The 25,885-nt window shown below is 35.2% G+C and overlaps 1 long non-coding RNA gene across 1 annotated transcript in view; it reads left to right on the top strand.

Annotated features, from left to right (window-relative positions):
- The window catches only part of LOC141541424 (uncharacterized), a 53,671-nt gene extending 51,964 nt beyond the window's left edge, over positions 1-1,707 (top strand). The window contains exon 3 of the long non-coding RNA XR_012481793.1: positions 1,199-1,707. This is a non-coding gene — a long non-coding RNA (uncharacterized LOC141541424). The remainder of the gene's footprint in view (positions 1-1,198) is intronic.
- Positions 1,708-25,885: the final 24,178 nt, after the last annotated feature.

Raw genomic sequence — 25,885 nt, 5'->3', positions numbered from 1 at the left:
ATTTTTCTCTATTCTGTTTTCTTCTCGTTATCCTTCTCTTTCTCCTCTTCAAAAGTCTGTTTTGTTTCTTCCTTAATATGCCCTTCTTCATATCCTCCCTTTCTTTTAGCTCCCTTCCCTTTCTACTTTCTTGTTGGTTAAAGTGAATATCTATACCCCAGTCTGTGTGTACCTATGCAGCTCTATTAGAAGATGATTGTCCCTATTCTTTCTCTCCCTTCCCCATTCTCCTGGTGCAACTCTTCTTTTTTTACCCTTCCATTCTCCATTTGAGATGATCCCTACATAATAGTTTTTGTACATATATATATACACATATATATATATATATATATATATATATATATATATATATATATATATATATATATATATATATATATATATGTATATTCCTTTTATGGGAAGTGGTGAGTAATAATCAACAAGATTGAGAAGATGTGGATAGGTACAGAATGTACTCACATCTGTGAGATCACAGCTGCATTGAAGTATTGATATATTTATTGATACTTCCGCAAAAGTGCACTCAAATGCCTTGCATGGAGGTAATCCATGAAATTCTTGAAGTTTATGCCAGAAAAGTACTATTTCTGGCAGGTCCTACCAAGATCACTCCCCATATTTTCTTTATGAATGATTAACTTAATATGCAAAGGGACTTCCTCCTTCCTCAAATTCTCTTAACTTTCTATGGGAACCAATATAGTACTCAGGCTATCCATTTCTCATGCCTTGCCCTCACTATAAGACATGCATCCCTCCTTTTCGTATCATCATTTCCTAAGTGTTATCTTCTATGCTGCTTTGTGAGCACAAGTCAATGTTTTAACATATTTATGTACATATTTGCTGCTCCATTGGCCTTGTGCCAACCTGCAATAGTGATTCTTCAAAGACCATAGTGTTTCATGACTTATAGCCATATAGCTTTGTCAGAAAAATACTGTATTAAAAAGATGGAGATTTGTGCTGGAAGAAGCTTGAGAAGACACAAATGCTACATAATGTTCCAAATACTATCCATTCTATGTTCCTCCTATTACTGACTAATACAATTCATCTCATTACCCCTTTTACAATGCCTATCCAGAAAAAAAAAAGATGTACTGAATGATGAATGAACTGCCTACCAATCACTGAATGTAATAGTTTGGGTAATAAGCATTAATCATCAATATGTGTTTTTTTTCCCCAGGAATTGGAATGTTCTGGATCTCACTTAAAGAATATCTTTGCAATTCTTGTAAGTGAACTAATAAGTATAACATCATTTACAAACACAACTAGAGAACCTCACAACCTATACTGAGTTCCTGCTCCATTTGCACTCTCTGAAGAGCATCTTCCATGAAAAGAGTGACCATCTTTGGTAAAAATGCATTGATCTATTCTTGAATGATACATTTGTCCTTTCATTGAAAAAAGCAACCTTGATAAGCCAAAAAGTAACAGCATCTGATATTTACTTAAAAAAAGAATTCACAAAATATTGTCATTTCATGTTTATTTTAGCAAAGTTGCAGAATACAAAATAAATCCACATAAATCCTCAGCATTTTTATACATTACCAACACAATCCAACAGCAAGAGATACAAAGAGAAATTCCATTCAAAATAACGGTCGATAGTATAAAATATTTGGGAATATATCTACCAAAGGAGAGTCAGGAATTATATGAGCAAAATTACAAAACACTTTCCACAAAAATAAAGTCAGATTTAAATAATTGGAAAGACATTCAGTGCTCTTGGATAGGCCAAGCAAATATAATTAAGATGACAATACTCCCTAAACTAATCTATTTATTTAGTGCTATACCAATCAGACTTCCAAGAAACTATTTTAATAACCTAGAAAAAATAACAATAGAATTCATATGGAACAACAAAAGATCGAGAATTTCAAGGGAAGTAATGAAAAAAAATTAAGTGAAGGTGGTCTAGCTGTACCTGATCTAGAACTGTATTATAAAGCAACAGTCACCAAAACCATTTGGTATTGGCTAAGAAAGACTAGTTGATCCATGGAATAGGTTAGGTTCACAGGGCAAGATAGTGAATAAAATCTAGTGTTTGATAAACCCAAAGATCCCAAATTTTGGGATAAGAATTCATTATTTGACAAAAACTGCTGGGAACAATGGAAATTAGTATGGCAGAAACTAGGCATGGACCCACATTTAACACCACATACTAAGATAAGATCAAAATGGGTCCATGATTTAGGCATAAAGAACGAAATCATAAATAAATTGGAGGAACATGGGATGGTTTACTTCTCAGACTTGTGGAGGAGGAAGGAGTTTGTGTCCAAGGGAGAACTAGAAACCATTATTGATCACAAAAAAAAAAAAATTTTTGATTACACCAAATTAAAAAGTTTCTGCACGAACAAAACTAATGCAAACAAGATTAGAAGGGAAGTAACAAATTGGGAAAACATTTTTACAGTTAAAGGCTCTGATAAAGGCCTCATCTCCAAAATATACAGAGAATTGACTTTAATTTATAAGAAATCAAGCCATTCTCCAATTGATAAATGGTCAACGGGTATGAATAGACAATTTTCAGATGATGAAATTAAAACTATTTCCACTCATATGAAAGAGTGTTCCAAATCACTATTGATCAGAGAAATGCAAATTAAGACAACTCTGAGATATCCTTACACACCTGTCAGATTGGCTAAGATGACAGGAACAAATAATGATGAATGTTGGAGGGGCTGTGGGAAAACTGGGACACTGATGCATTGTTGGTGGAGTTGTGAAAGAATCCAACCATTCTGGAGAGCAATCTGGAATTATGCCCAAAAAGTTATCAAAATGTGTATACCCTTTGACCCAGCAGTGCTACTCCTGGGCTCATATCCCAAGGAAATACTAAAGAAGGGAAAGGGACCTGTATGTGCCAAAATGTTTGTGGCAGCCCTTTTCATAGTGGCTAGAAGCTGGAAGATGAATGGATGTCCATCAATTGGAGAATGGTTGGATAAATTATGGTATATGAATGTTATGGAATATTATTGTTCTGTAAGAAATGACCAACAGGAGGAATACAGAGAGGCTTGGAGAGACTTACATCAACTGATGCTAAGTGAAACGAGCAGAACCAGAAGATCATTATACACTTCAACAATGATACTGTATGAGGATGCATTCTGATGGAAGTGGATATCTTCAACATAGAGAAGAGCTAATCCAATTCCAATTGATCAATGATGGACAGAATCAGCTACATCCAGAAAAGGAACACTGGGAAATGAGTGTAAACTGTTATTTTTACCTTCTGAATGCAATTCTTCCTGTGCAACAAGAATTTCGGTATATCTATTGTATCTAGAATATATTGTAATATATTTAACATGTATAAGACTGCCTGCCATCTGGGGGAGGGGGTTGGGGGAGGAAGGGAAAAAATCTGAACAGAAGTAAGTGCAAGGGATAATGTTGTAAAAAATTACCCATGCATATGTACTGTCAAAAAAAAGTTATAATTATAAAATAAAATAAAAAAAACAAAACAACAACAACAACCAAAAAAAAAAAAGAATTCACAAAATATTGTCAAATGCATTATCTCATTTCATGTTCTCAAGAAATTTCAGTAAGATAGGGTGCTCAAAGTGAATTGTTATTTAACATATTGTTAGCCATGTGACAAAGACCAATCCAAAATGATCTTCATTCCTGTGTGGTCCCTTCATTCATGGGGATAGAGAGGTAGAAAATGGATGCTAAGAATCAGGTTTGTTTAATTTTGTTTTTACTTCCTTCACAATTCACCTGGGTAATTGGTATTCTAAGTATGAGCCTCATCCAATGACCAACAACTGGATATACTCAATTAAATGAATGACATTAATTTCTATATGCTTATTATGAACAATAAAAAGATAGGATAGTTGATAAATAATTCAAATCTTGAATTAGATACTAACTATATGACCTTAAGAAAGACTCATAATCTTTTTAAGCCTGTTTATTTATCTATAAAATGGGGTAATAATAGCGCTAATATCATAGGATTGTTATGAGGAACAAATGATATAATATATGCATTTTAAATACAAACCTTTAAGTCTTATATAAATCTTATATATTATCATCATAATTATTGCTATTGTTCTTAGCAGAAGACAGAAGAATGTTGCAACTAAGATGCTCAGATTCTCCTTGGAAAAACAAATATAGTAGATGGTAAAGTAGGTTTTATCATACATCAAAAAGCAACAAGCAATGTCATTTGGGGGGGGCTATTTAGTTCTCTTTCATTGCTGTCCTCATGATTCATATTTGTCAAAAGACTAACAACAAAATGAAAATATCTCCCAACATGATTCATAAAGAAATGTGTAAAATAATGAATGTATGGATAATAATTTGGAACTATGCCCACAGAGCTATTAAACTGTGCATACCCTTTGATCCAGCAGGTTCTCTACTGGACCTGCATCTCAAAGAGATTACAAAGGAGGGAAAAGGACCCACATGGGCAAAAATGTTTATAGCAGCCCTTTTCGTAGTGGCAAGGAACTGGAAACTGAATGGATACCCATCAGTTGGGGAATGGCTGAATGAATCATTGTATATGAATGTTATGGAACATTATTATTCTATTATCAGCAGGATAATTTCAGAAATCCTGAAGACACTGGCATGAAGTGATACTAAGTGAAGTAAGTAGAGCCGAGAGAATATTGTACAAAGCAACTAAAAGATTATGCAATGACCAATTCTGATGGACATGGATCTTTTCAACAATGAGGTGATTCAGCCCAATTCCAATGAACTTGTGATGGAGAGAGGCATCTGCACTCAGAGAGAGAACTGTGGGAACTGAGTGTGGATCACAACATAGTATTTTCACTTGTTATTGTTTGTTTGCTTTTTTGTTTTTTGTTTTTGATCTGATTTTTCTTGTGCAGCATTATAATTGTGAAAATATATAGAAGAATTGTATATGTTTAACATATATTGGATTGTTTGCTTTTAAGGAAGATGGTAGGGGGAAGGGAAGGAAAAAATTGGAATACAGATTTTGCAAGGTGAGTGTTAAAAACTGTCTTTGCATATATTTTGAAAAAAAGCTATTATGTTTGAAAGAATGTACATATACAACCAGAAAAATAAAACAATTAAAAATGAAAATAATTTAATCTCATACATTAACTTATATTGAAGAAGATAAAAAGATAGAGAAATTCTTTGAAGAATTCAATGATTTTTGAATCATTCTAAACTTTAATAATCAGCAATACAGAGGATTTCATTTTTGGAAAAAGGATCAAGAACAAGAAATTATAAAGGCCAAAGATGTTTAGTTCAACAGATGTTTCACATAAATATATATCATGAATGCAATCTCCAAGAAGGAAATTGGGAGGTACTAGACATGTTGAGCACCAAACAATATTATAAAAATTGTAACTTATTATATTTTATTATTATTAATATCAAAAATTAAAAACTGAAAGGATAAAGTCTCCAGACATCCACTATAAAACTTTTAGTTTAACCAATGCAAACTCACTGTCATAATGAAGAGATCAAATGTCTAAAAACTGTGTCAGTTAACCACCACTTAATTTGCTTTCCAAATAAAGATATGTGGCAGCCAAGGTCAGATCAGGTTTAGAATAATAACACATTTTTAAAATCTTAAAAAAAATTGGTCAAAGATTATGTCCAAAATTGCATCATAAAATATAGAAAAGTAGTGGAGGATAAAATCAGTTTAAAGAAAGCTTGGCAAGAGACCCAACTAAACAAAATCATCTAGAGCTCATTAAAAGTTAAAACTAGAAGGAACAGAGAAAACAAACAGATAAAGTATGTAAAGATGTGTAAAAGTTTCTTTTTTATGAAAAACCCTTTTCTCCATACAGAATAATGAAGCCACAAATTCTAGGCTCAAATTCTAGTATCAGTCCATGACCAGAAAAGAGGTAGAAAAAATGCTTTAAAAGTACAAAGATGGAAGATAGTGAGTAGACAGGACATTGCCAGAACTCTCCCCAGCTTCACTCAGAATCAATGCTAATCGAGCCTCTGAATGGATTTTGGAGTGACAGACATCACAAACATTTGGAGTATAATAATTTTCTAGCATAAGACATCTTGGAAGGATTTCAGGAAAGGTCTGTCTCACTGGGGAGGGGAAAATGTGGCCCCTGAAGGCACCACATGGGGAGGCCCAGTGTGGTGGGGACTAGGATGGGGAATCTAGCAGCCCTAACCTACTCTGTCTTGATTCAGAAAGCCAATGGATCAGCAGACTAGCTATGAGACCTCCAACACAACAAGAGAAAGCAAATTGTGAGCCCGTGAACCTCAACATAACAGGAAGACTTGTCCAAGCCTACCCATGTAGTGGGGAAGGTTATAGTATCACCAGACCCAGACCAACCCAGTCAGTAAGAGGTTCTTGTCCCCCCTGCAATAGAGCTTGAGACAATCTCTTCTGTGCCCTAGAAGCAGAGCTCAACTTTTTAAAATGATCAAAAAAGCAAAAAGAGCTCTGACTATAGAAAGCTACTCTGGAGACAGGGAAGATCAGAACACAATTCCAGGAGAGGACAGCAAAGGGAAAAATGCCTTTAAATGAAGTATCAAGGGAGGATATGAACTGGTGTCCAGCTCAAAATGCTCTCTTGGAAGAGTTCAAAAAGATCTTAAGAGAAATAGAAAAAAATGTGAAAAAGAAATTAGTATTATGCAGAAGTATGAAAGTTTGGGGAAAAGAGCCAACAGCTTAAAAAAGGAAGCACAGAATTTGATTGAAGAAAACACTCCTTAAAAATAAATTTGGTGAGGCAGTTAAATGGTGCAGTGGATAGAATAATGGTTCTGAATTCAAGAGGACCTGAATTCAAATTCAGCCTCAGACACTTAACACTTCCTAGTTGTGTGACCCTGGGCAAGTCACTTAATACTGATTCTCGAAAGAAAGAAAGAAAGAAAGAAAGAAAGAAAGAAAGAAAGAAAGAAAGAAAGAAAGAAAGAAAGAAAGAAAGAAAGAAAGAAAGAAAGAAAGAAAGAAAGAAAGAAAAAGAAAGAAAGAAAGAAACAACTTAAAAATAGAATTGGTGAGATGGAGAAAAAATGTATTGAAAAAATACAAAGATGGGGAAAGAATCTGTACTAGACAAAGTATATTTGCAGAAAATTTGCATTTATAGTGATATAATTGTGAGAGCACCAAAGAAATAATTCCCAAGGTATTTGAAGAAAAGACACCAAAGGTATGAAAGAGAAATCCTGGAATTTATTTTAAAAAGCAATCCAGATAACACATAATCAATATATAATTTTATAAGAATGATTAATTGTATTCTTAACTGTGGTGTTAGTTTGAAATAGGGTTTTGTGAGCAATGTTCTTATAATAGACTTATTCATTACTATCATTCATTTGACAGAAAGACAATTTATCCCAGTGTGTTTACTATTGTTTTACTATTGACTATCCAAGCATTTGATTGGATAGAGCAAATCAGAGCCTTGAAAAGTTTCTCTCTAACAAGATATCTCCCCTGCCTAAGTCAAGATAATGCAAAATTCTTTGAAAATTTTGACAGTTGTACCAATAATTGTTGAATGATTTTTAACAGGAATAGCCTAAAACTATGACAAATGATAAGTATAGAAATATAGTACAGGCAACTCAGATATTAAGTTGAAAAGTGATGCCCTTAAATATATGGCATTATAATGAATATAATGTTTCCTATAATATATATACTTCATATGTGTATATGTGTGTATGTGTGTAAAGTAGGGTTGTCACAATATTCTTGTATGTTAGTAACACTGTTCTGATACCATCAAGTCTTGAAACCCTGCCAAACTTCCTAGACAAGATCCATTACTACTTAAAAGAGCTTGATCTAATCATCCACAAATGTATTTATCTGTTTGCCTGCCTATCTATTTGTACATGTATCTATCTATCTATCCAGCTATCTATATTTGTATACATATGAAGAGTCTTAGGATTTCTGGGCAAATAAAGAAACAATGATTAACTAGATGGACACCAAGGTCTCTTTCAACTCTTAATTTTGTGATGTATAGATAAATGATAGATAGATGGATAGATAGATAAGCAGATAGAAACTAGATAGATAGATAGATAGATAGATAGATAGATAGATAGATAGATAGATAGATATAAACAGATCCAGCTAGGTAGGTAAATGTATATAAGAGAGAGAAGAGAAGAGAGAGAGAGGGGGGGGGGCAGAAGAAAATGTGGAATGATAATAATCTTGCTTCTGCCACATATTAGATGCATAATCCTACACATATTACTAAATTTCTCAGCAGCCTAGTCCACCCTTTAAAACTCTAAATTTCTTTCTTTCTTTTTTTGTTTGCTAAGACAATTGGGGTTAAGTGACTTGCCCATGATCTCATAGCTAGGAAGTATTGTGTCTGAGACCAGATTTGAACTCAGGTCCTCCTGACTTCAGGCCTGATGCTCTACCCACTATGCCACTTAGCTGCCCCAAGAACCTAACTTTAAGTGATCTTCAATGGTTAAAAAATTTTCCTCAGTGAGACTTACTACTGAAAACTGGTAAATAGAGATAGGGATAGGGATAGATAGAGATAAAGATATAGTGATATAGAAATAAATGGATGAAAAAGGTATTTAATGGTCAAAGAATATGAACAGACAATTTCTACTAGCCATTTCTAGTCATATGAAAAATGCTCTAAAACACTATCCATTAGAGAAATGCAAATTAAACAACTTTGAGGTACTACTCTGTTCCCCTCAGATTAGTTAATTTGACAAGATGATAAACGTTGAAGGGGAAGTGGGAAAACTGGGACATTAATGCATTGTTGGTGGAATTGTGAACTGATCCAACCATTCTGAAGAACAATATGGAAGCATGCCCAATGGAGTATAAAAATATGAATAATCTTTGATATAGTAGTTCTCTACTAGTTCTATATCCCAAAGAGATCATAAAAGAGGGGAAAGGACCCACAAATGCAAAAATTGTAGCAGCCCTTTTTGTAGTGGCAAGAATCTAGAAATTCAGTGGATGCCCCTCAGTTGGGGAATGGCTGAAAAAGTTACAGTATATGAATGTAATGGAATATTACTGTTCGGTAAAAAATGGTGAGCAGGCCGATTTCAGAAAAGCCTGGAAAGACTTACATGAACTGAAACTAAGTGAGATAAGTATTGTGTACAGTAACAACAGGATTATGTGATGACCAATTGTGATGGACTTGGTTCTTTTCAACAATGAGATGATTCAAAGCAGTTCCAATATTCTTGTGATGAAAAAAATTCCATCTACATCCAGAGAGAGAATTATGGAAACTGAATGTGAATCAAAACATAGTATTTTCACCTTTTTGTTGTTGTTTGTTTGCTTGGTTTTTTTTTCCTTTCTTGTATTTTTCCTTTTTGATCTTTTTTTTTTTTTTTTGTGCAGCATGAGGAACATAGAAATAAATTTAGAAGGATTGCACATGTTTAACCTATATCAGTGTTTACTATCTTGGGGAGAGGGGAGGAGAAGGAGAAAAATTTGGAATGCAAGGTCTTACAAAGGTGAATGCTAAAACTATCTTTGCATGTTTTTAGAAAAATAAAATATTATAAAAAGGAAAAATTAAAAAAATAGCATTTAAGCGTTTACTATGTACCAAACACTATGCTAAAACCCAGGGGAGGTAAAACAAAAAAACAAACAAACAAAAAAAAAACCCATTCCAAACCTGTTCTAAAGTAGCTTACATTCCAGCGAGGAGGGATAACACACACACACACACACACACACACACACACACACACACACACACAAACTTTCAGCTGTAGAGCAAATGGAGATTCCCAATGGACCTCAGGTCCACTCAAATCTCAAGATCCACAGATAAAGCTAGTAAGGATTTAGATACAAATTTAATGAGATGGTTTGGTACCTCGGACAGATACTGCAAATGAACAAAGATATGGGTCCAGCTCTAAACAGTAGGAGAAGAGACTGAATTGCCTTTAGGAAATTGTAAACTTGCTTTAAATGATTTCAAACTTTCACTGAAACAAAGATTCATCTTTAAAATAGTGTTCTACCACTATAACTTGATGTCTAGGAGCCATACATAATCTCAGAAAAATTAAAATAAAAAAATCACGCACAGGACAATGGAGAGTCTATTGGTGGGTATGAGCATGCATAAACATGCTCACAAACAAACAAAAAAGTACAAAGGAGAATTGGAGTAAAGATTGCCATCAAAGAAATGCAGCAAGAGGAGAAAAAGATGAGCTAAGCCCAAGGTGAGTGTTAGGAATAATGGAGGAACTATCTATGGCTGGTGATGTCCATGGAAAATAGGTATGACTCCCCACAAATGGGTGGACCTCTAGTGGCAAGTAGAGGGGAGAATGCGGGAGAAAAAAATTACACTGTAAGAGATGGGAAAAGAACAGGAAAGTAATAAGCGTATATTAAATATCTACTATGTTTCAGGCACTTTGGAGTTGATACTGAATGATTGAAACCACATAAATGAGTTCACAAATCCATTTGAATACTCTTATCAATGAGGACATTGAATAGAAGCTCTGGTTGAGTGTTTTCCCTAAAATCACTCTTTAATAAGTAAACAGAATCAAAGCTAGAATATAGTCAGATTTGAAACTGACAGAATCAAAGCTAGAACATAGATTCAAAAATGCCTCTTAATCCTTTAAGTGAATAGACGTTAAAGCTATTTGCATTTTTATAGGGATCTTGCCTACTAGACCTAATTCAAGCTGAAAGATTTATCCACGATTCAGATCAGGAGGTGGCCCCAAATCCTTCCTACCTTGCAAGATTCATTTCCTGCCCCACTCATTCTAAGTTGACAATGAGATAACTAGAATTCCTATTTCAACTGGGAAAAGTCTTTGATCAAACTTCAGGATAATATTTTTTTGCTATAAGGTCAAGGATGTTCATTTGAAAAAAAAAAAGGGGGGGGATAAAAAGGAAAAACTATTAGATAAATACATTGTTCTGAGGTAACCAAGTATTCACACACCTCCTGTCACCTTCCAGGACTTGATTCTTCCCTGGTACTGACTGGTGGGAGAGCAGCTACAAAGTCTAGGATGTCTTCAGTAGAGCTGCAGGCAGCACCCATCATCCACCTGCACACCCCTGAAGCTAGAGAAGCCATTGGCAGGAAAGATGCCTTCCCCCTACTGTACTTCCTTCTTAATTAAAAAAACATTTTGAAAGTAAAATTATACTGTGGTAAGAATAAACAGCAAAACAATAGCTGTGATTAATCTGTCAGAGACTTGTATAATGTGATGCTAATAGGAAGAAATAAATTCCTGCTGAATATCAAAGTCATCCTTTCAAATGGAGAACTTTTAAAATTAGAATGTCTGTGAATGAATATACATCAGAAAAACCTTAGCTAGAATGTGGCATCTTCTGAAGAGAAAAGAGAGGATGGTCTGAGGACATCACAGCCTCTGGGAATTGTACAATGGCAAAGTATAAGTTCTCTACCTTCTTTTGAATGGTAGACTCCCTTGGCGAACATGGGCCTACCAATAGAGTCATGCTACAGAAGATCTAGTACTTAACTGGATTCTAACCAGCATTTAAGCCAACTTCCTCATTTTACAAATGAAGAAACTGAGTCCCAGAGACAGAGAGTGACTTTTCTCATATCTAATCCTTAGTGTTTGTGCTGGCACTAGGATCCAGAACTTCAGGACTAATGATTAGCCTAAGGCAAATAGGGTTTTGTCCCAAGGTATTGAAATAGGGATGAGAAAGATCTCCACAATGGAAAAGGCAAACTTCATCCCTATAGCAAAGGAATTTCCAATGTCATTTCATTTTAGAAATTATTTTGGTGTCCTTTATCAATTTGGTGCCACAAGAAGTTTAAATGTCACAGTTACAATCTCATCCATGTCCTGAGCTTGGCTTTCTCTCTAATTCCCCTGGGGATGAAAATCAAGCTCCTTTCTATGGTGATAGGTGTGTGCCTTGTCACTATTGGACCTCCATGTCCACCCATTCCTTATCTTTACCATGCTGTTTTTCCTCAACTGAAAGAATTTCTAGTTACTCTTTTTCTCATTTCATCTCAAATTCTTTCTATTATTCCATACTATTGTACATTTTATATAAATTCATTGAATTTTAGGTTATTTCATTTCATTTAAATCTTCCATGTGAACATCTGAAACACACCCATGGTCTCAACCAGAATGTTGCCTAAATTGAGAAAATGTAGTAGAAAAGAATGAATTGTTATGATCAGTAAAATGGCATAGTGGGAAGAATATCAGGCTAAAAAAAAATAAGTACCTTAAATCATAGAACTTTAGATTTGAAAGAATCCTTAAAACTCATTATGTTCAATCCCATTCTGCAAGCATGAATCAATCCCTTCTGAAGCTTTTCAGTCAATCAAGAAAAAAGTGATCCAGATTCTTCTTGAAAACTTCTGGAAATGAGGAATTCTGTAATCCAAACCAAGTCAAGTCAAGACAATAAACAAGCATTTATTAAGTGCCTATTACGTGCCTTCATTCTTCTCTTTGCTATTTTCTCCCCTCTTTTCCTGCTGTTGCTGTTGTTCCATGTACCATACAGGACCCAAGAGACCATTCCTGGGAGGAGCTAAACTACTGGGCTCTATACCTCCTGGTACCATGCATCCTCCTTTTCACTCCAGTTATTTGCTTGCCCTTTCTCTAAGCATGAGAGAATACTCTCCTCCCTCTTTCTCTTCTTTTTCTGAGTGCTGCAATCAAATTATATGACTCTTATCTCAACAATTTAATATATTAGGTAATTCCTTTATTGTTCCATATATCATCTTTATGACTTCCAAATCACACTTCTCTGATCATCAATCTCCTCTATGTATTTTTACCAACGTGAATTATAATTCACGTTCTTTGAAGATGGAGATTATATTTAATTTTGGATTTATATCCCCTTAGCACATAAGTCATCATCATAAAAGCTTTTCATTCATTCATATGATGCATATTATGCATCTGACACGATGTTGAGTGGCAAAGACACAAAGACAAAAGTAAAATCAGCCCTGTATTCAAAAAACTTATATTCTATTAGAATAGATAAATATGAATTTCTGTTATAAGTATATTTCAAAATAGCTATAAGGAACTATTGAAGGGAAAACACTGATAGCTGGGGAGTTCAATAAAGTCCTTACTTAGAAGGGAAAGTTTGAACTGAATTTTGAAAAAAAGCAATGATTCTGAGAGATGGAGTTTAGGAGGGAGCAAATTCTAGGCCCAAAGGAAAACTAACAAAAATACATGAAGACAGCAAGGGGAAAGAATTGTGGATGGAACACAGAGTCAAGTAATGTGATTCTACACAAGGGCAGTATATGTACACAGACCAGAGAGGTTATTAATTCTATAATCAATGACACCATAAAGCAAGGATTCTTAACTTACAATCCATGAATTTGGTTTTTTTAATTTTTAATAATTTCATTTTGGTATAATTGATTTTCTTTGTAAATCTATCGATTTTATTTTATATATTTTTAAACATTATTCTGAGAAGAGACTCATGGGCTTTGCTAGATTGTCAAAGGATTTTATAATACAAAAAAAGTTATGAATTGCTGCCTTAAAGGATGAGGATCTTAGTAAGTCCTCTCAGAAAGCCAAGGTGGCAGCTGTAAACCTGTTGGGTAAGAGAATATTGATCCTCTGGATCTACTGTGCCACCAAATTGCTATGCATGTGTGTATATTCAGTCATGTCAGTCATGTCTGACCTTTTCGGGGTTTTCTGGGCAAAGATCCTGGAATGGTTTGCCATTTTCCTCTCCAGCTAATTTTATAGATGAGGAAACTGAGGCAAATAGGCTTAAATGATTTGTCTCTGGAGGGGATGTGGGAAAACTGGGACACTGATGCATTGTTGGTGGAGTTGTGAAAGAATCCAGCCATTCTGGAGAGCAATTTGGAACTATGCCCAAAAAGTTATCAAACTGTGCATACCCTTTGATCCAGCATTGTTGCTACTGGGCTTATATCCCAAAGAAATACTAAAGAGCAGAAAGGGACCTGTATGTGCCAAAGTGTTTGTGGCAGCCCTTTTTGTAGTGGCTAAAAACTGGAAAATGAATGGATGCCCATCAATTGGAGAATGGTTGGGTAAATTATGGTATATGAATGTTATGGAATATTATTGCTCTATAAGAAATGACCAGCAGGAGGAATACAGAGAGGCTTGGAGAGACTTACATCAACTGTTGCTGAGTGAAATGAGCAGAACCAGAAGATCACTATACACTTCAACAACGATACTGTATGAAGACGTATTCTGATGGAAGTGGAAATCTTCAATATAGAGAAGATCTAATTCAGTTCCAGTTGATCAATGAAGGACAGAAACAGCTACACCCAGAGAAGGAACACTGGGAAATGAGTGTAAAATGTTTGCACTATTGTCTTTCTACCCAGGTTACTTATACCTTCGGAATCCAATTCTTACTGTGCAATAAGAAATTTGGTTTTACACACATATATTGTATCTAGGTTATACTGTAACACATGTAAAATGTATGGGATTGCCTGTCATCTAGGGAAGGGAGTAAAGGCAGGGAGGGAAAAATTTGGAAAAATGTACTGTAAAAAAATATAATTATAAAATTAATTTTAAAAAATTATTTGTCTAGGGTCATACAGCTAGTAAATGTCTGAGGCTAGATTTGAACTCAGGAATGTGAATCTTTCTAACTCCAAGACTAGCACTATATACTATGGCACCATGTAGCTGCCCCTGAAATGTACAGTTATTGGCATATTGTCTCACCAATTAGAATGTCATTTACTTGAAGGCAAGGTTTCTATATTTTCCTTTTTTTTTTTTTTTTTTTTTTTTTTGGTTTGCCTAGCAACACAAAATTTGGCATACTTAGTGCTTAATAAATACTTTTTGACCAACTGAATAATGTAAAAGAGAGTTATCATTTCCTGGTATATAGAATTTGGAGTCCTTAGAAAGTCACTTAAACTATGTCATCTTGGAAAAGTCATTTAACTCCAAGAAGCCTGAGTTTGCTCATCTATAAAATGATGGGGTAGAAGATGGGCCAGATAATCTCTAAAGCTTCTTAGATCTTTAAATATTATAACTGTCATGAGCTGTATATAAATATGTGAAAGCTGCATTCATTTGGATTATCTATATGTGTAACATTTATTTAATGTGGAATCTACTTTTCATGCAATGCCATAGTAGGTACATAGACTGTCAGCACCAGAAAGGACCCAAAGGATCAACCAGTGAAATGTCCCTATTTTACGGAAGAGAAATCCAAGCTGCAATGTAGTAAAATGACTTGTCAAAGATCACCAGTAGATGGAAAAAATTGTAACTAGAACTAAGTCTTCTTCCTGAATATTCAGTGTTCTTTCAATTAGAAAGCAATTTAATAGCCTGAGTGAATTTAGTAACTGTCCTCTGGGAAAGCAAATTGCTAGCATGATTGGGAATCAGAATGGTTGCCCCATAATAATTGCTATACTAGCTCTGGTGGATGTTCAAAAATGTTGATTGCAGACTGAATTTAATTGAGCAGTTTGGACTAGTCTGAGGAAGAATCCTCATCAGAGCTGATATTTGGAGTTGAGAGCATGGGTCAGCTTCCCAGGGGAAACAATGTGTGAATTAACTAAGGCAGCCTGGTGTAGTCTATTAGACACTGCATTTTGTAATCAGTTCAAATCCTATCTCAGATATTTATTATCTGTGTGACCCAAGAAAAATCACTTGATCTCTCTGTGCCTCACATTTTGTGTGTGTGGAATGCTGGACTCAATGACCTCTAATTCCTTTCTATTTCTAAATCTGCAACCTTGCAATCCTTCCCAATCTTTGGTCTAAGTCGTTCTTTCTCATAACCTCTGTTCTGGTATACTATAAATTATGTCCTGGTAGAATATAAGTTCCTTGAGAGTCAGACACTATTTATTTTGCCTCTCCAGGACCCAGCATGGAACAATTCACATAAACGGTACTCAATAAAATTTTGCTGATTTGAATTTGTCTGAATTTCCGATGACTTCTTCAGAGTCTTCTGGAGAAATTTTGCTTCACTGTGCTTGGGGACTATGATTGGTATTAGAAAGAAAATGTTCTCTTTTATGAAAATCCAATCAATCATAACATTTATTAAACACCTACTATGTGCCAAGCACAGTGCTAAGCACTGGGGATACAAAAAAAAGCAAAAAAAAAAATCCTTCCTCCCCTTAAGCTTGTTGTCTTATGGGGGAGACAACAAGCAAACAACTATATACAAAGCAAGTTAAATACAGGATAATAGGAAATAATTAAGAGAGTAAAAGCCCCAGAATTAAGAAGAGTTGGGAAGGTTGGGAAAGGGAAAAATCTTCCACTTTTACAAAAATCTGGAAAGCTATTTCGTGCTTCACGCATGCATAGTGAATAGATCACATTTTTTCATCTTTGCTGGCAGATCACCACCAAACCTCCTGTTTTAAATAGCTTGTGCACTTTGTTCTGGCCTTCTGGAATGAAGAACTAGGCAGAAGCTTAGTGCTAAGGGGAAGTGTTGCTGTTGACAGGGACCTAACCGGCTCCAGGCTTCTGAATCTTTCAGAAATAACAACAATTACTGTGCGTTCTACATTTCCCCCTGCGAGTCAGCAAATGCTTCAGCTGTTGGTTATTTTGATACCCTTAGATAAAAGCTCTTTCAAGAAAATCTCCTACAGAAAAATACTCTTGGTGTGTTTGCACTATCCTTTTTTGCCCTGACTTTCTGAAGACATTGGACAGTTATGGATGCTGTTCACTGGGTCGTTGGTCAAGGGTGGAGAGACATTTCTGAAAATGCCCCCAACAGGGGGACATTTCCTTTTTATTCTTCATGGAAGACTGGAAAGGAAAGGGGACTGGGCAGGTCCAGCTCAAAGATAAAAATCAAAGAATGTTAGAATTCAAAGGGATCTTAGGGTCATCCAGTCTAACCCTCTGCCAGATGCATGAATATGTCTTAAAACCTCCCTGTTAAAGGGTCACTCAGCTTCTGATTGAATACTTCCAGAGACAGGGAGTTAACTACTTCAGAGGGTATTTGCACCCATCTTTATTTGTTAGAAGTTTCTTTCCTACAACAAGGGATATAGTAAAGCTCAAATGAGATAATACATGAGATAAATCAATTTGAAAAGCCAGTCAGTTAATAAATATTTAAAATACCTTTTATGTGCCAGACACTGTGCTAAGTGCTATATAAATGTTGGTAGAAGTGGGAGAGTTAGGAGGAAGTAGTAGTCATAGTAGTAGTAGTGGTAGTGGTAGTGGTAGTTATAGTAATAGGAGTGGGAGTAGTAGGAATAGGAGTAGGAGTAGCAGTGGTAGTAGTAGTAGTGGTGGTGGTGGTGGTAGTAGTGGTAGTAATAGGAGTAAGAATGGTAGGAGTAGAAAGAAGAGTAGTAGTGGTAGTAGTGGTAGTAGTAGTAGTGATGGTGGTGGTGGTGGTGGTGGTGGTGGTGGTGGTGGTAGTAGTGGTAGTAATAGGAGTAGGAGTGGTAGGAGTAGAAAGAAGAGTAGTAGTGGTAGTAGTGGTAGTAGTAGTAGTGATGGTGGTAGTGGTGGTGGTGGTGGTAGTGGTAGTTGTAGCAATAGGAGTGGGAGTAGTAGGAGTAGGAGTAGTAGTGGTAGTAGTAATAGTAGTGGTGGTGGTGGTGGTGGTAGTGGTAGTTGTAGCAATAGGAGTGGGAGTAGTAGGAGTAGGAGTAGTAGTGGTAGTAGTAGTAGTGGTGGTGGTGGTGGTGGTAGTAGTAGTGGTAGTAATAGGAGTAGGAGTAGTAGGAGTAGAAAGAAGAGTAGTAGTGGTAGTAGTGGTAGTAGTAGTAGTGATGGTGGTGGTGGTGGTGGTAGTAGTGGTAGTTGTAGCAATAGGAGTGGGAGTAGTAGGAGTAGGAGTAGTAGTGGTAGTAGTAGTAGTGGTGGTGGTGGTGGTAGTGGTAGTAGTGGTAGTTGTAGCAATAGGAGTGGGAGTAGTAGGAGTAGGAGTAGGAGTAGTAGTGGTAGTAGTAGTAGTGATGGTGGTGGTGGTGGTAGTGGTAGTTGTAGCAATAGGAGTGGGAGTAGTAGGAGTAGGAGTAGTAGTAGTAGTAGTAGTAGTGGTGGTGGTGGTGGTGGTAGTAGTAGTAGTAGTGGTAATAGGAGTAGGAGTAGTAGGAGTAGAAAGAAGAGTAGTAGTGGTAGTAGTGGTAGTAGTAGTAGTGATGGTGGTGGTGGTGGTGGTGGTGGTGGTGGTGGTGGTAGTGGTAGTAATAGGAGTAGGAGTAGTAGAAGTAGAAATAAGAGTAGTAGTGGTAGTAGTAGTAGTGATGGTGGTGGTGGTGGTGGTGGTGGTGGTAGTGGTAGTTGTAGTAATAGGAGTGGGAGTAGTAGGAATAGGAGTAGGAGTAGTAGTGGTAGTAGTAGTAGTGGTGGTAGTGGTGGTGGTGGTAGTGGTAGTAATAGGAGTAGGAGTAGTAGGAGTAGAAATAAGAGTAGTAGTGGTAGTAGTGGTAGTAGTAGTAGTGATGGTGGTGGTGGTGGTGGTAGTGGTAGTTGTAGTAATAGGAGTGGGAGAGGTGGAAGTAATATAGTAGTGGTGGGAATAGTAGTAGGAATGGGAGTAGGAGTATTAATAGTAGTAGTAATAGTAGTAGTAATGGCGGCAGCAGCAGCAGTAGTAGCAGTATCAGCAGTAGTTATAATAGAATAGCAAAAGCAGCAGTAGTATTAGCAGTAGTAGTAAGAGTAGCAACAGCAGCTGCAATAGTAGAAGTATTAGCAGTAGTTATAGTAGCAATAGCAAAAGCAGTAGTAGTAGTAGTAGCAGCAGCAGTAATAATAGTAGCAATTGTTGTAATAATAGTAGCAGCAGCAGCAGCAATTGTAGTAGTTATGGTAGTAGTAGCAGCGGCAGCAGTAGCAGTAGTGACAATAGTAGTAGTAGTAAATAGTAACAGCAGTAGTAGCAGGCAGCAGTAGTAGCAATAGTAATAGTTTTGTTTTTTTTTACTGAAGTTTACATTAGTGTGTGTATGTGTATTAATGAGTATGTGTGCACGCGTGTGTGTGTAGAGAGACAGACAAATAGGAGAAAGAGACAGAGACAGAGAAGGAAAGAGAGAGATTTTGCTCTATTTCAGTCACAAGTCCTATCATATCAAGTCTCACAGATCCCTTAGAAGTTGTATTTGTCTGTTTGAATTAAACTTTCAAATCCACTTAATTTATTCCCAATTTTCTCCCCATTTTATATAGTTATTTGGGGCCATGAGCTCTATTTACACATTTGCTCCAATTACACTCAAACATTTCTGGTCACTATCTCTACTGTAATCCTCTATGTGACATACCTAATATCATCTCCCCATGTTCCATCCCCATTTTCAGTTGAAAGCCCCTTTGATTAGATTGTTATTGTTCAATAGTTTTAATGGTGTCCAACTCTTCATGACTCCATTTAGGGTTTTCTCAGCAAAGATACTGGGAGTGGTTTACCATTTCCTGCTCAGCTCATTTTCCAAATGAGGAAATTGAATCCAATAGTATGAATGAATAACTTGTCCAGGATCATATAGCAAATAAATGCCTAAGGCCAGATTTGAATTTAAGAAGATAAGTCTTCCTGACTCCAAGGCTGGCATTCTATCCACTGCACCACCAATTAATTATATTAATTTTCCCAGCTACGGCTGACTGATCTCAAATTGTCTGGAAACAAATCCCATGGATTAATTGGGTGACAATGACTTCATTAGTCATTAGCAGTTATTAATTTCATTCAATCAAGTATTCCAAAGATCATATTTGAAAGAGAACTTAAAAGCCATTAAATATCATCTGTCCTTGACAAAAGTCTCCTCTCTAACATATGACACCAGTTGTTTTGAAGACCTTCAGTCTTCAAGAGAATCTACAAGCTGCCATTGCAGGTTGTTCTACTTTGGAAAAATTCTAATTGTTAGGAGGGCTTTCAGTACACCAAAACTAAATTGCCTCTATGCAAATGCTATTCATTGTTCCTGGCTTTGCCTTCTGGAACCAAGCAGAAAAAATCTTTTTCTACATTTTAAACATGTAGAGATATTTCTTATCGACCCCAAATCTTCTCTTCACTAGTCTAGGAGTTCTTAGTTTCTGGCAAAGTGGATAGAACACTAGCCTCTGGTTCTCTTGACCAGAGTTCAAATCCAGTCTCAGACACTTTATACTTATTAGTTATGGACTCTGAGCAAGTCATAAATCCTGTTTGTCTCAGTTTCTCTCTGTAAAAATGAGCTGGAGAAGGAAATGGCAAACCATTTCAATAATTTAGCCAAAAAAATTCCAAATGGAGCCAAGAAGAGTTGGACATGACTGAACAACAACTGCACTATTGATAGAACTTTGAATTGCTTCATTCTAGAAAGAAGCTTTAACTACGCCACTCAAAAGTACTAAAATATTCATATCCTTTGACTTTGCCCTAGCACTGATCAAGTTGTAAACCCTCCCCATAAAAAAAATCAAAGAAAGAAGAAAGAGATTTACATGTTTAAAAAACTAATATTTGACCTTTTCGTGCTAATCAAAATCTGGAAACTAAGAGAATTGCTTCCTTTGCGGGGATGGCTAAACAATTATAATATGGGAATGTAATGGAATATTATTGTACCATAAGAAATGATGAAATGAAGTGTTTCAGAGGAAAGCTAGAAAACTTCTATGAACTGATGCAAAACAAAGTGAGCAAAACTGGGAGGATTATTTTTACAATGATAAAAATTCTATAAAGAAATATAACTTCAAAAAACTTTAGGATTCCTATAAATGCAGTGATAAATCCTGATTCCAAAAGAATGAAGATGAAATACCTCATTCACTTTTTGGTAGAGAGGTAATGAACTTGAGATCCAGAAAGACATATACTTTTGAACAAGGCCAGTGGAAACATTTCTTTTGACAGACAAGGAAGTTCTGTGTGTTTTGAAGGCTTTTTAAAAAATGTGCTCAGTGAAGAGGATAGGAAAAGAGACATTAAATTTTGTTCCAAAAAGAAAAACTGTAACAATGAAGAGTATTTATGTAAGATATATCACATTTATTTCAATTTAATTTATTGTTATGCAATGGTACATAGTAATTTCATTGCATTGTTTTAATAGGTCAAGACTGCTATTTATATGACTATTATTGAGAATGGAGAATATTAATTTAAAAAACAATGTGTTAAGTAGATACCATCTGTATTTTAAAATCATGTTATTGTTAAGACATATGCTGTATAATAAAATTTTAGAAAGAATATGAACAAATCTAATAAGTTCCACATGTTAGTTTATAGGCTAGCTTATTTTGTTATTTGTGTTTTCCTTGGTGGCTGTATTTATATACCTTTCTTGTGTTTCTAGTGCATGGAATGTTTGCAAAGTAAATAATCTACTCGTATCTATGGCTTTATTGTTTTGTTTTTGCTTTTGCTTTTAGTAGGACTGTCTCAAATATTCCTCTCTTACTGAACCTTTCTCTTTTTTAATTGATGGTTAGGCTCAGATTTGCAAGGTATGTCATCTTGGATTGTTATCTAAAGCTCCTTGTTTCTTCTGAACACATTAGTCCATTCCTTTCTCTGATTTCTGGTAGATATAGAATAGTTTGGTGTTATTTTAATAGACTTCCCTTTATAATTGAAGATCTTTTTTCCTTGGTGACTTGCAGAATTTGTTGTTTATTGAATTATTTCTATTTAAACATTATATATCTTGGAGTTTGTGGCAGAGATTATTGGTAGTTTTTTTTTTTGTGTCTTTTTGTTTTTCCCTTCTGGAATTGATCACTGGATTCTTTGATTGGCATTTCCTTTCTATAATGAGAAATCCTATGTTTTCTTGTAATTTCCATGTATCATTTCTTACACTATAATGTTCATGGTTTGTTTTTTGTTTTGTTTTGTTTTTTACTTGCCACATTGCTCTTGGCAACCTATAATCCTTAGATTGTCTCTATGCATTTGAAACAATAGGAGATGACCAAATATCTCATAAAATTACATTTCTTGTTGTCTTTGAATCCACCACAATCTTTTATTTTCTTCTCTAAAAAGAATTGATGCTATCCTTCCATCTATTTGCAACTTCTTTTCTTCTGGTTTTATTTATAGAAAAAATGTCAATATTGATGTAATTCACTTCCTCTACCAATATAGCAACTCACTGATGAATAAACAGGGATCTCACGTTTAGATTGCCAGCAGATGTATTAAATTTATAGATATTCTAAAAACTATGATGGGTATCACCTTATGCCCCCTTTCTCTCCTTCTACCACCATTATTACAGAGGCAGAGAAGAAGTAAAGAGGGAACAAAAATATATTAAGTGCCTTCTATATACTGCTGTTATTTAGTTGTTTCAGTCATTTCCAACTCTTCTAGGTGCTGAGCACTGAGCTAAGTGATTTGCAAATATTAGCTTATTTGCTCCTCACAGGCTCAATAACCCTATAAGGTTGATGTTATTATCATCTCTGCTTTATAGTTGAGGAAACTGAAGCCGACAGAGTTTAAGTGATTTGCTTAGCATAGATTGTTCTTTAGTGGTTTTCGGTTGTGTCCGATTCTCCATGACCCCATTTGGGGTTTTCTTGGCAAAGTTACTAAAGTGGTTTGCTATTCCTTCTTCAGTTTATTTTACAGATGAGGAAATTGAGATGTGCCCATAGTTATATAGCTAGTAACTGTCTGAGACCAGGCTTGAATTCACAAAACTTAGTCATCCTGACTCTAGGCTCAGTGTTTTATCTACTGTGCTACCTCACTGCCTAGGATCACACAGCTAATAAATGTCTGAGATAGAATTTGAACTCAAGTCTTTTTAACTCCTCTTTTCTTTCATTTGCCAGGACTTTCTATCCTCCATTATCTTTTGAAGTCTATCCAAGTTCATGGACATTTCCATGACACTATATCTCTTTCTCATTGTCTGCCCTCCCCTTTTACTTTTGCCTTCATTCTGTCACCATAGCAAGATCTTTTCTAAAATCTTGCACTTTATCTCCTATACCACCTAGCATCCCCATGCTTCAGTGACTCTGTCCAAATACCTACATCTATCCCACCCAACAAGTAGAAAATACTGGCTTTTTCCAGGCAAGGAAAGGAAAAGAAGAGAGAAATAGAAGAATAAAACAAGCTAAAACAAAAAAAAAAAAAATTAAGGCCAAAAAAGCTGACACACTGTGCCTGAGTAAAAACCCAGCTGGGACTTGTCTCACATCCTGGGGTTACTCAGAGAAGAAACCACTATCCTCCAGGATTATCGTCATTGCCCAAATGCCCAGATCACTATCTCATGAGAAGCAGTAGAAGCTGGCAATGTCTGACACATAAAGGAAAGGAAGATAGCAGTAGAGGGGATTCTATTGAAATGAAAATCTTCTGCCTTGCAACAGGAGGTCTGGCCCTAGAATAGATAACTCTGGGACTAAAATGGTTGATTCAATATACCTGCCCAGCCTTGTTAATAAAAAAAAATGAGAGAGAGAGAGAGAGAGAGAGAGAGAGAGAGAGAGAGAGAGAGAGAGAGAGAGAGAGAGAGAGAGAGAGAGAGAGAGGAGAAACTGAAAAATGGATTTTTCCCAGTTGGTTGTGATAAGCCTTAGGGAAAAGGAACAGGAAACCCAACTGGAATTGGTCCAGTTATTTGAAGGTTACTCATGGCAGAGACCATGACTGGAAACTCCATATTTTCTATACAAAATGGCTGCAACTAAACCACAGGGGTCTATGACACTAATGTAAGAGAAATCGGGAGGAGGGGGCGGAAAATGAATAACAAAATTAAAAAGCTAAAACACCAATGATATCATGAGGAAAAGCTTTATTAACTGCCAGGATCACAACTATCAATCAGCCAGAAGATATTAAAAACAGAAGGAAAGATGAGTAAAACCACAAAGAAATGAAAGTATGATTAGCAAATATTGCAACATGGAGGAAAGTTAACCAATAGTACTTGATGAAAAGGAGCATCCTCTTGATATTGTGGAAAAAAACAAGAAAATTCAAAATGGCTTAGAAAACACTCATAAAATAAGTTATGAATGAATTTAGATTTTTTAAAAAATAGACATCTCAATACAGAAAGTGGTATTCTCAGTGCAGAATTTAAAATTATAATTAACAAGTTAGAAAATTGAATCTATGATAGAATCTCTCAAAGAAATAAGATAAAAAATTATATTTTAATAGAAAAATACCAAAAGAAAGGAAATTTTGACAGAAGAGAAACAAAAGGAAGCAGAATATGCAATATCAAATGTCAAGAATCCATAACCTGTGTAGAAAAAAGTCAATATGGCTGTCCTTGAAAAATCGAAGTTGAGAGAGAAATTGAAGATCATAGGTCACCCAGAAAAAAACATGACAAATCAAAAAGCCTGTATACTATAATGTAGGAGAAGTTCAGAATACAGTCAGAAAGCATGGATCAAGGGATACCACAAATTAAGCTCCATGTTTCAATGTCCATAATATATAATAATCAAATTTAACAATTTCAAAGACACCAATTTTTGTAAACTATAGCAGAAAGATCTTCAAATATGATAAAAAGAATTATTTTTGAAGTTAGGACAAATCAGAGAAGGGATTAGAAAAATTTATTCCAAAAAACAATAAAGCCCAAATCACAAACCAAAACAGCATATACTATAAACCAAACAAGAAGAAGGAAGCATTAAAGCATATTTGAAAAACAACAAAATAGAGGTAAGTGAATTATTTCAACTACAAACTTTCCCAAACAGAACAAGAAATATATATAAGTATAATTATCAAGATAGAATTAAGTCTTGAAACTATATAAATATATATTAAAATATATACAAAATAGGTTACAGGGGATGGAAGAAGAAAGATTGACCTGTGAGATAAAAGAACAAAGAATCATTGCGAGATACACAAGACATAAAGGACTAGAGCTTTCAGAAGAACAAAGATGGTTGCTGAAGTAATGAACAATGAACTAATTTTCTGATTCTCCCACATTGTCTTTTTGGAATAGGGAATAAGATAGAGGAAACTTCATAATTGGAGAAAATCAAAGTGGTAATTTACTGGGTGTGTGTCCTAAAGAGATTTTTTTAGAAGAGTGAAAAGAATTCATATGTGCAAAAATGATTGTAACAGGTATTTTTGTAATGGCAAGAAATTAGAAACTGATTGAATGCTAATCAATTGGGGGAGGACTGAAAAAATTATACTATATGAATATAATGGAATATTATTGATCTATAAGAAATGATGAGCAGACTGATTTCAGAAAAGCCTGGAAAGATTTACATGAACTGATATTGAGTGAAGTAAGCAGAACCAAGAGAACATTGTACATAGTAACAGCAAAATCATATGATAATTAATTATGATACACTTAGCTTTTCTCAGCAATGTGATGATCCAAGACAATTGCAATAGATTTGGGATGGAAATGTCATCTGCATTCTGAAAGAGATTGAATGTGGATCAAAGAATACTATTTTGTCTTTTTTTGTTTACTATTTCTTTCTTGTAACTTTTTTTCCATTTGTTCAGATTTTTCTTTCACGACATTATAAATATCAAAATATGATTAAAATGATTGTATGTATACAATCTATATCAGATTGGTTGCTGTCTTGGAGAGGAGAGAAGGGAAGGGAGAAGAGAAGAAAATAATTGAAGTTTAAAATCTTACAAAAAGATTAATATTGAAAACTATCTTTACATGTAAATGGAAAAATAAAATATTATTAAAAAGTAAATGGATTGTGTACTCATTCAAGTTCATGGTTAGAT

This window comes from Sminthopsis crassicaudata, chromosome 4, assembly GCF_048593235.1.
Source record: "Sminthopsis crassicaudata isolate SCR6 chromosome 4, ASM4859323v1, whole genome shotgun sequence".
In the NCBI taxonomy this organism is placed as follows: Eukaryota; Metazoa; Chordata; class Mammalia; order Dasyuromorphia; family Dasyuridae; genus Sminthopsis; species Sminthopsis crassicaudata.
The sequence above is the reverse complement of the archived record's forward strand: the minus strand, read 5'-3'. Positions and strand labels throughout refer to the sequence as shown.